The following is a 9,476-nucleotide window of genomic DNA, read 5'->3' as shown; positions in this document are numbered from 1 at the left end:
GTAGATTATGTTCAGTTTTGTAGACCAAATAATAAAAAAAAAAAAAAACATAAATTACACAAGGAAATGTACAATATAGACGGTACAAATGGCGGCCTTATTACTAAGAGTAATTTCTTCCAGACTACCTCGCAGGAGAGAAACTATACAAGAAAAGGGGAAAGTGCAAAAAAATACAAACAGAACATATAACAAGGAGAAAATTACAAATGTATATACCTAATCTATACCTAGTAATAGGTAATATAAATAAACTACATACATCATACTTATATACTTAAATAAATACATACTATTATATTTATAAATATATTACGCTGGTAAGGATAATTTATTGAGATAGTGCTTGTTCAGCAAAGTTTTAAAAGATGCAAGCGATGGCGCAAGTCTGATATTGGTGGGTAAATCATTCCACAACAATATCAAATATTAATAAATATCATCAAAATAAGTAATGAACAATGAAGTTATTTTATTGACTTCTGAAGTCAGCTAACTAGTGAAAGTTAATGTCCGTATGGATACGGTAGTAATCTACGCCCTTAGATTAACAATATATCAACAAGATGGAGTAACAGTGCAAAAGAATATTCTCGACAAATAACACCCCACTTCTACCACTGAGGTCTTACTTCGAATTAGTTTCGTTAGAAGATTTGCGACCTTATTCTTTGGTACAATGGTTGTCATTAGGTGCAACTTAAAACGGCTTGACACTAAACTAAATCTGGACAGTTGATTGCTTTGCTATTGTACGTGATACATCATCTAGTTTGTATATTGTTAGTCTAAGTCTGCGGCCCACAATTATAGGTGCGGCTGATAAATGACATGTACAGCCATACGTCACAGCTTGCATTTTACAACTATGATTTATGTCTTACTAAAGTTTAGCCGATACATTCGTCAAAGGTATAATAGGCCTTGTTTTCGGATGGAGGTAAACTATGAAAGTCATACGATACTATTGGTATATTGTCGTTCATTGATTTGATTTTCATATAATTTATTTTATATTTTACACTAATTACGAAACTAATTTAGTTGATTACAGTTAACAGTAGGTAACAAATGATTTAAACCTTCAATTGAGCCTTATTTGTAGTTCTAGTGAAAGTTGGAACCCGTTCCACCATTACGGAATGATAAACACTGCGCGTATAATAATATAATTGGTGTCAAAATATCACGGAAGTCAGACGTTTGTGTCAGCTTGGACATTACTGGGAGTTGCATCAGAAGGGCTAGCATGGGGCGCATTTAGACGTGACAAAAGTTTTGCATCGTGCTCACTCGCATTGCGCAGCGTTAAGAGCAAGCGCGACGGAGAACTTTTGTCACGTCTTAATAGCGCCCCGTGCTACAGGGCCAGGTATGATTAAAGGGATCCATTTGAGTTTGCAAAGCGAAAGCTGCTACGTAGTTAGTTTTGGAAATCTAGTACTTACCCTGAAAGAAAACAATAAAAAAAACAATTTTAAAATTTAAAAAAGACTGTAGGATTTAGGTACCTATTAGTAAAGTAAAAGTGAAAATATTTATTTCCTTAAAAAATATATAAGAGATGGTGATGACCCCCCGTGGAGGATAGAGACGATAATTAACCCATTTAAATACGGCTATACAAGAACATAAAACTTATACATTGCAATTTTGGAAAAATTTGATATATATTAGAAAATTGTTAAATATAATGTAAAGATAGGACACTGATTGATCTATATTATTTCTCTTATTAAAATAAAGCTTGAATATTTCCTATTTAAACCCTTCCTTCATTGGAAGGAGACCCGTGCCCCAGCAGTGGGGACGTAATGGGTCGTGATGATGACTCTTTTTTGACAGACCGTTACTATTGTGTATTGATTTTGTCAAAGAAAATCCAAAGCAATAGCTCAGAGTACCAGGATCCCATAGGCTAGGTGTAGCGTGTAACGCCTACACAGGTCTCAAGTGGGTCTCACTGCCAGACGCGTTTATCAAAACCCGTCCATCCGACAATGCCGGTTATAACTCATCTGTGTGACATTTCACTCGCATGGTGAGGCTATCATTAGGGGAGGGATGGACTATGGTACTGTGGCCGTTGGGCCAGGGAATTGAATGAGTGAATGAATCGGCTGGTGAATGAACGTTGACCGTAAAGGGTGATTGAACGAAAATGAATGTGTAACTGAAAAGTCAAAATTATAATTATAGAAATAAAGTATATTTATTTCGTTTCATTGTCATAGTCTTTTTGAGAAAATATACCTCTTATAAATAATGTAAGTAAGAAAAATTACAGAGACGTAATTATTCTAAGAAAATGAATAGTTTTCGAAACAATAGAAAACCGTTGAACAATTACGAAAACTATTAATATCGCAAATTTTATGGCTTCAAGTGATTGTCATTAGTATTAAACCTTTAGTGTTATGTTTTAAGACTTATTTTGCTTTGTTAAGTCGTGAAGATATTAGCCATAAATCATAATAGTCACAAATGTGACAACTCGTGCAGTAATAGTATGAAATATGTATAATGGGGTCGTATGATGAATTCTCTGCAAGTCATCGTACTAGCAGTTTTGACGTATCTAATAATATGTCAGTGGAAGATTTACCTACCGAACTATTATCCTTTTGTTTTATAGGAATAGTCAGATATAAGTACGTCTGAGATATTTGCTATGTCGCTTATCGAAAGTTTTTATATGAAAACACAATAATATTATAAAATAAACAGAATTTAAAAATCCTGTCATAAAATTTATATTTTCTGAAATAAATGTGCAAATTTTGATAATTGCATTCGTTATTATAAGAGTTTAACTATTGTACTGATTAATCATAAAGGTAAGATGTATTGAAAAAAATGGGAAAATGTGGTCTACATTTAAAAAAGATTTATGTACGATTGAGAATCTGAGATCTCAGGGAATCATAACTTTAAACACGTTCTGACTTAAGATTTAACACTTGATTATATTGTAAAATATCTCGTTCTTAATTATTATTGTGAGATATTACCTATTCAGGTTACTTCGAAGCAAGATTCTCTACAGTAATGACAGAGAACAGTAATGGTATTCAGTGATATATTTATGAATGCAAAACTCCAAATTTGATGTTAAATTACTCGAATTGTATTGCGTCTATGCCATTGGTTTGAATTTCACAGTAGATATTAAAACAACAGCTTACTTAATAAAAATGAAAATAAAAGAACTCAATACACATATAATGTATAGCTGGAGTTGTCAAATAGGTCCATTATGATTCTGTCAAATATCGTAAAGAAAACGCTTTAAAACTGCCTTAATCTTTTTTATTGCAATGCAGTGATAGTTTAAACTTTGTACCTACAGGTAAGCTTCACCTCTATACTAGGCTACACTGTGACAGTGAGCCGTACAGTGTACAGTTCGGAAACAGTTATAAAGATAGTGGGTCCAAGCGCCCTATAGCTTCGGGCGATTGTCGTCCAAACTAGTTAGAACAGAGTGCCTAGTGTGAATTTCCACGCATGCTACAGTATTTCTTTTTGGGAGTTTTAGGAACTATTTACTTTAATACATATAATTATCATACGGTATCTTGTTTTCTTTTAAACCATAAATAAACAAGAAAGGAAATGCCAGTGAAAGTAGCCAAATGTTGTTGCTTTAATAGATGAACCTTTAGTTTGTGAGGATATTAAATCACTATTATTTGTAACTTCTTTCTTCTTAAGTGAGTCAAAATGCCTTAGTGGCAGCTTGCCGGTTTCTTGTAGAGCATGGCCATTTTTTTATGTTTTTACTTTTCTGCTTATAGTTATCGATGACAAAAACATAAGCTAGACTTGGTTTTGTCATTGTTTTTTACTTTGTAGGAGTAGTATTAACAAGATATTAACAATCATTAACACAGGTGAAGATTCTAGACCACACCTCCTAGAAACATAGCGCTATATTTCCACCAGAAACATGTAAAATATAGTAAATTTTGTTACAAGGAGCTATAAATTATCACGAAGTTGCCCAAAGATTTATGGGAAGTCGGATTTTCTCACATCGCATCGTCGTTAGGAGACGCATAAAGTGCCATCAAAAAGATACTAAATGTCACACCGACCAAAGTTCACAAGACCGTAAAACAGTTTAAGGAATATTGCTATAGCTTTTAGAAGCAGGAGTTCGTAAAAACAGGGCTAATGTTATTTGAAATTAAATACAGATATTTAGGTACTCTTCCCCTTGTTCGTGAATCTTACAGAATACTATTGTGTTAGTAAGAAGAAGTACTGTTTTCATACATTAACACCATTTATATAAATGATCATACAAGCTGTATTATTTAATCTGAATATTGATATGCTGAGGTCATTGGCACATGTATATTTGTGTCGAAGGTATGCATTCAATACCAAATGTGAAAAAATGAGTATTCCCAAACAAATGGCGTTCCCCAAACACATTTTTGGTCGTTCATACGTAAAATGATAACATTTTTATATTCCGTGCCATACTTTTGCCCGTGAAAGTGAAGTGTAATATTTGATTCGTCTGATTCTTTTGGAAATGAAATAGTTATTAAGGGTAATTTAGGTTTCGAATGTCTGTAAATGGCTGATTGGGTTTAAATGTTTGAATATTTTAAAACGGTCAATCACTTTTTCACGATCCTTATTTATGAAAACCAATCGCGCAACAAATTAAAAATTCTTTTGCAAGAGGCTCTTCAAGTCTACAGGGCTCGAATCCGGGCTAGTCCCAGTCTTTGACCTAAATAACCCAAAGACCTGTTAAGACATTTGGTCAGACTCACATATTAATATTATTAATATGATTTATAATCCGTTCGCTTTCCGAAGAGACAGCTGGCATTAAGAATATTTCGGGTATTAAATTGGAAGCAACTTATAAGATTTCGCTTTATGACAGGTCAACTTTGTTAAGTGTGGTTTTTGGGTTGGCGGCCTGTTGCAACTTTTGTGTTGTTTATTTGTTTTAAAATTAAAGATTATTAGTCGAGCATGGTCGATAAAGTCTAAACAGGTTTTTCAGATTTATTTAGATGTTTCAACAAAAAAAAAATGTCGATACACACAGTAATGTTTAGTACGACTTAAAAGGTTTCCATAAATTTTGATGCAATCATACATGTGCCTCGATCTTCTAGTCACTTGCACTAATTTATGAAACAACATTGATCCAAATTTTGTGAACTCATGGCGAAAATGGTTTAAAACTCTCATAACCAAACAATTGTACTATAGTCTAAATAACACTTATATGCTACGAGACATTGAAATCAAATCTGGTTTCCCAACATATTGGTCTCATTAATTTGCCACAGAATTTTGGTTCTCGATCATAAACGACTTGTGAAGATAATGTGACCCTAATTTGGCAATAAAATGTGGTATTAACATAAATTTATTTTACTACAATTGGAGCTTACAATGTGTTGAGAATCTCCTTTATTTTCGTTTTGAACCAATTTGTGCAGAATTTTGTATTTTGGTGGTGATCAAATTATCGGAAAATTTGTTGCCCTGTTACGTCTTAGTGAACACCTTTTGAGCATAATACAGCCACATTACATGCATGCTATAGTGTAGGTATACTATTCTCATATATGTAGCCACTTTATTTAGATACAGAATGTAATTTGAATGATTAAAGATATTTTATTACTTACTAGCTGTCCCCGCGCGCTTCGCTTCGCCTTAAAAAGTTTTCCCGTGGGAATTCCGGAATAAAAAGTAGCCTATGTTCTTTCCCAGGGTCTAGACCATATGTATACCAAATTTTATTCAAATCCGTTCAGTAGTTTTGGCGTGAAAGAGTAACAGACAGACAGACAGACACAGTTAATTTCGCATTTATAATATTAGTTAGGATAGTGATCTTCTTTGTTTACGGTTTTTGAATATTCGTAATTCATGGCCCTCAAAAACAATAATAATGTAATGGCAATCATATTTTGAACTGTATGCTATGAACTTAAAACCAATGAAATATTTGTATTTTTCTACCCGTTCCTTTAACTTAATGTAACAGATCTGGGTCCAAAAATGACGCTTAATTATGAAAGTCACGCTGAAGGTAGAATACTTTCGGCTCTCTCACTCGATCACAAAAACCAACTTCAATGAACACTCCAAATACTTTTTCAATGGGACTTTTGAACATGTTTTGGGGTTCAGTTTGATTAAATGAGAAAATATATAGACCTAAGTTAACATTTTGGTTATTTTTTTAAATAAGAATGTTTTTGAATCGTAGGCTTCTATGGCATCATTTATCATATACAAGGTGTTGCAAAAAGGGTATACTAAGCCGAAACCTACATGTGCAGCATGGTATATCTAAGCCTACAACTGCAATCAGAATTTGAAAATTCGCGAAAAAAAAAATTCATTTTCCATAGAAACTTTGTTGGTCACGTGACTTTTTTATTATGGAAATTTTTTTTTTTTCGCGAATTTCCAAATTCTGATTTCAGTTTCGGGCTTAGATATACCATGCTGCACATGTAGGTTTCGGCTTAGTATACCAATTTTGCAACACCCTGTATAAGGGGGACACATTACATGAACATCCGAACATATAGTAATATGTATAAAACTTAGTGTGTCCCGCTCTATTTCTAAAGACACCAGTGTAGCGAGTCTCTTAAACATTCCATAAACTATTGAATTACGGAACCTTAGCCTAAACATAAAGATGCCCTTCGCCTCTAGAGAGTCTTTTTAGCGTGGCAGCGCGTTCCTTGACGGTTTAATGAGAAAGCTTTGTGACGAAGGCCCAGGTTCGATGCTCGTCCGTGTCCAATCGGCGCCGCTACAGGCTCTCTGAACAAAGGGAACTCGTTCAAAAGGTGTCGGGAACTGAGTTTGTGTTTCAAATACGTTTGAAAAGCAGATTTTGGTAAAAATCCTTGTAAGCTTCGTAGATACTTGTTACTTGAGACAGAAGGAGATAATGCCTAACTCGTCTGGAACTCAGAAGAGAGTGCATATTCAGGAATTTAAAAAATTGTCTTCATAGTAGGTATTTATTATAAAATACAAACATTAATGTACAAAGGGTGGACTAAATTTTGAAAGAGCTATTTTAATTAGGTAGTGAGCGCGAGTTAGTTTAAAAAAAAATATAACATGTGTTTATATTTAAGCTTTGTATAATGTATTCTTGTGTACAAATAAAGAATAATCTATCTAATCTATCTATCTATAACAGAATATTTTTTTCTTATTGTAGATTTTTTTATTTTATTTAAGCTTTATAGTTAACTAATTTATTTATTTAACTCTTTATTGTACAAATATTACAAATAAAAGTACAAAGGGTGGACTTAACGCTAAAAGCATTTTCTGCCAGTCAACCCGCAGGAGGTACAGGTCTAATAACTTACTAAAAAAAGGTTTTTTATTATTTTACAATATCTTCAATAGTATTAGCAGCCTACAACTCAACCAATATACCAAGGCCATATTTCATTCTTAACTACAGCTTAACTGGAAATTCTTAAACGGAAATCGGGGGTTACTAATAAATTATTTGAATTGGTACTTAACAAGTTTTATACCTTACCCGATTCACGTGCTCCGGCGCCACTCTACTATTTTTATAAAAATGATATTAGATTGATTTCATTTCTTTGGTGTTAGTCCAAACTAAACTAAATCGTGTTTTAAAAATTATATATTAGTTACAAAAAACCCCTAAGTTTAAGATCTAAAACAAATGTTATCAATTAAAAATAAATCAAAATACCGAAATCACGTCAAGAAAGAAAGCATTACGCAAGTAAACGTTACGGATCACTGAATCGGGGATTAAGTTTAAATCCCACGGCCATGCGTGTAAAATCGTCCGGCTCTCGAGTAAACCACGACCGCATTATGACGGTTTTAATGAGTTTCTAGATGTCGCTCGTGTCGGGGTCAAGTTCACGATGTCACGTTCTTCTTGTCGACGCCGATTCGATTGGGTAACCGGAACTGAATTGAGAAGGAAATTATAAGTTTTGTTTTGATAATTTTTAAATTTGTGTTGTAGGTACGAGTGTAGGTAAAATGTCCATGTAAAGTTTAAGCTCGTCGGTCGAGCAAGCCGGAGGGGGTTCCACGCTACGTTTTCCCTTGTGGTCTCCATTAAAAACTTCTATGTTTACCAAAATCTCTACAATATGTCCATTTTATATTCTAAAGAAAGGCCCTTTCTTTCACGACATGAATTAAACCCAGAATAAGAAGGAACTGAAACGCTACATGGCCACGGTGAACTATGCACCGAAGTGTGTAATTTTCTGTGTAAGTTCAAAAAAGCCGCCATAACCCGGCAGTTAATTTTGTAATAAACAAACAGGTCAGCGCGGCCCCGTTACTCAGGGTTAACTGAAATCCGTCAAAGCCTTACGGTGCCTAGAAATTGTCCATTGTATTGAGTTTATAACTTACCCTGTATCAACGGAGCCGGAGCTACTGAAAAATAACTTTTAAGCTACGCAAATAAGGTTCGCTTTCGACATACATTGAAACAGATAACACAGTTTTATGTATTTGATCTTTGACCGCTATTGGTTTTCTAGTAGAAATTGCGCCACAGGGCATTGTAATTATCATTTTGGTGTGGCTAAACGTTCACAGACCTATCAATTGTTAAGTACCTGTGTAGATATTCAGATAGGTTTTGACGAAATGGAAGTCACATCTCATAAAATTAGTATGCAGGAAAGTATGAAATTCCATTCAGATATTTAGCGCATCACCATTATTCAAAAGCCCTGGAGATACTTAATGAATCTATAGCGACCACGGAACGAATTTCTCCTAGCTCCGTGGCAAACCGTTTAACCCTTCAGTGGCGTCGTGAGGTCTCTCTGACCCCGCTTACTATTTGCCCATCATAATCGCTCGATTCAATTTACAGTGGCGATACTATCAGCTGATGTATGGAGCATTTCGATGCTTTATTGCACCTATATTATATTCTCATAGCCGAGATGGTAAGATTGGCCCGTGTGCGATTTTATCAGCTCATGTGCTGTGTTGGCGATTTAGGGTTATAAAGGAAGTAAGAGGGTTGAATAGAGAAACTGGATAAGATGCTCACGACTTTCGTTTGAATATAAGGGTTATCAGATCAGTATCAGCCATGAAACTGTGTTAGCGTATTAAAAGTAATAATTCTTAAATCTTAATATAACCTACTGAGGATAAACTTTTTATTTTACACATAATTGTGACTATACCTTCACGAGCATAATAAAAGTATAACAGAAACAGCTTCTACTTCTTCATAAAGAAAATAAGATTAAAAAATACTCAGCAACATTGTAGCACAGTGGAACACGTTTTAATATATAAATGAATAAAAAAACTTATGACACTCTCTGTCATCGCCATCAAGAGCTGCAAACCTGGATTACTAGATTACCGAGACTAATAAAAATCACAACTTACTACGTATTATATTAACAAGTTCAAGTTATATTGATATG

This window comes from Plutella xylostella, chromosome 12, assembly GCF_932276165.1.
Source record: "Plutella xylostella chromosome 12, ilPluXylo3.1, whole genome shotgun sequence".
Lineage (NCBI taxonomy): Eukaryota > Metazoa > Arthropoda > Insecta > Lepidoptera > Plutellidae > Plutella > Plutella xylostella.
This window is presented reverse-complemented; position numbering follows the sequence as displayed.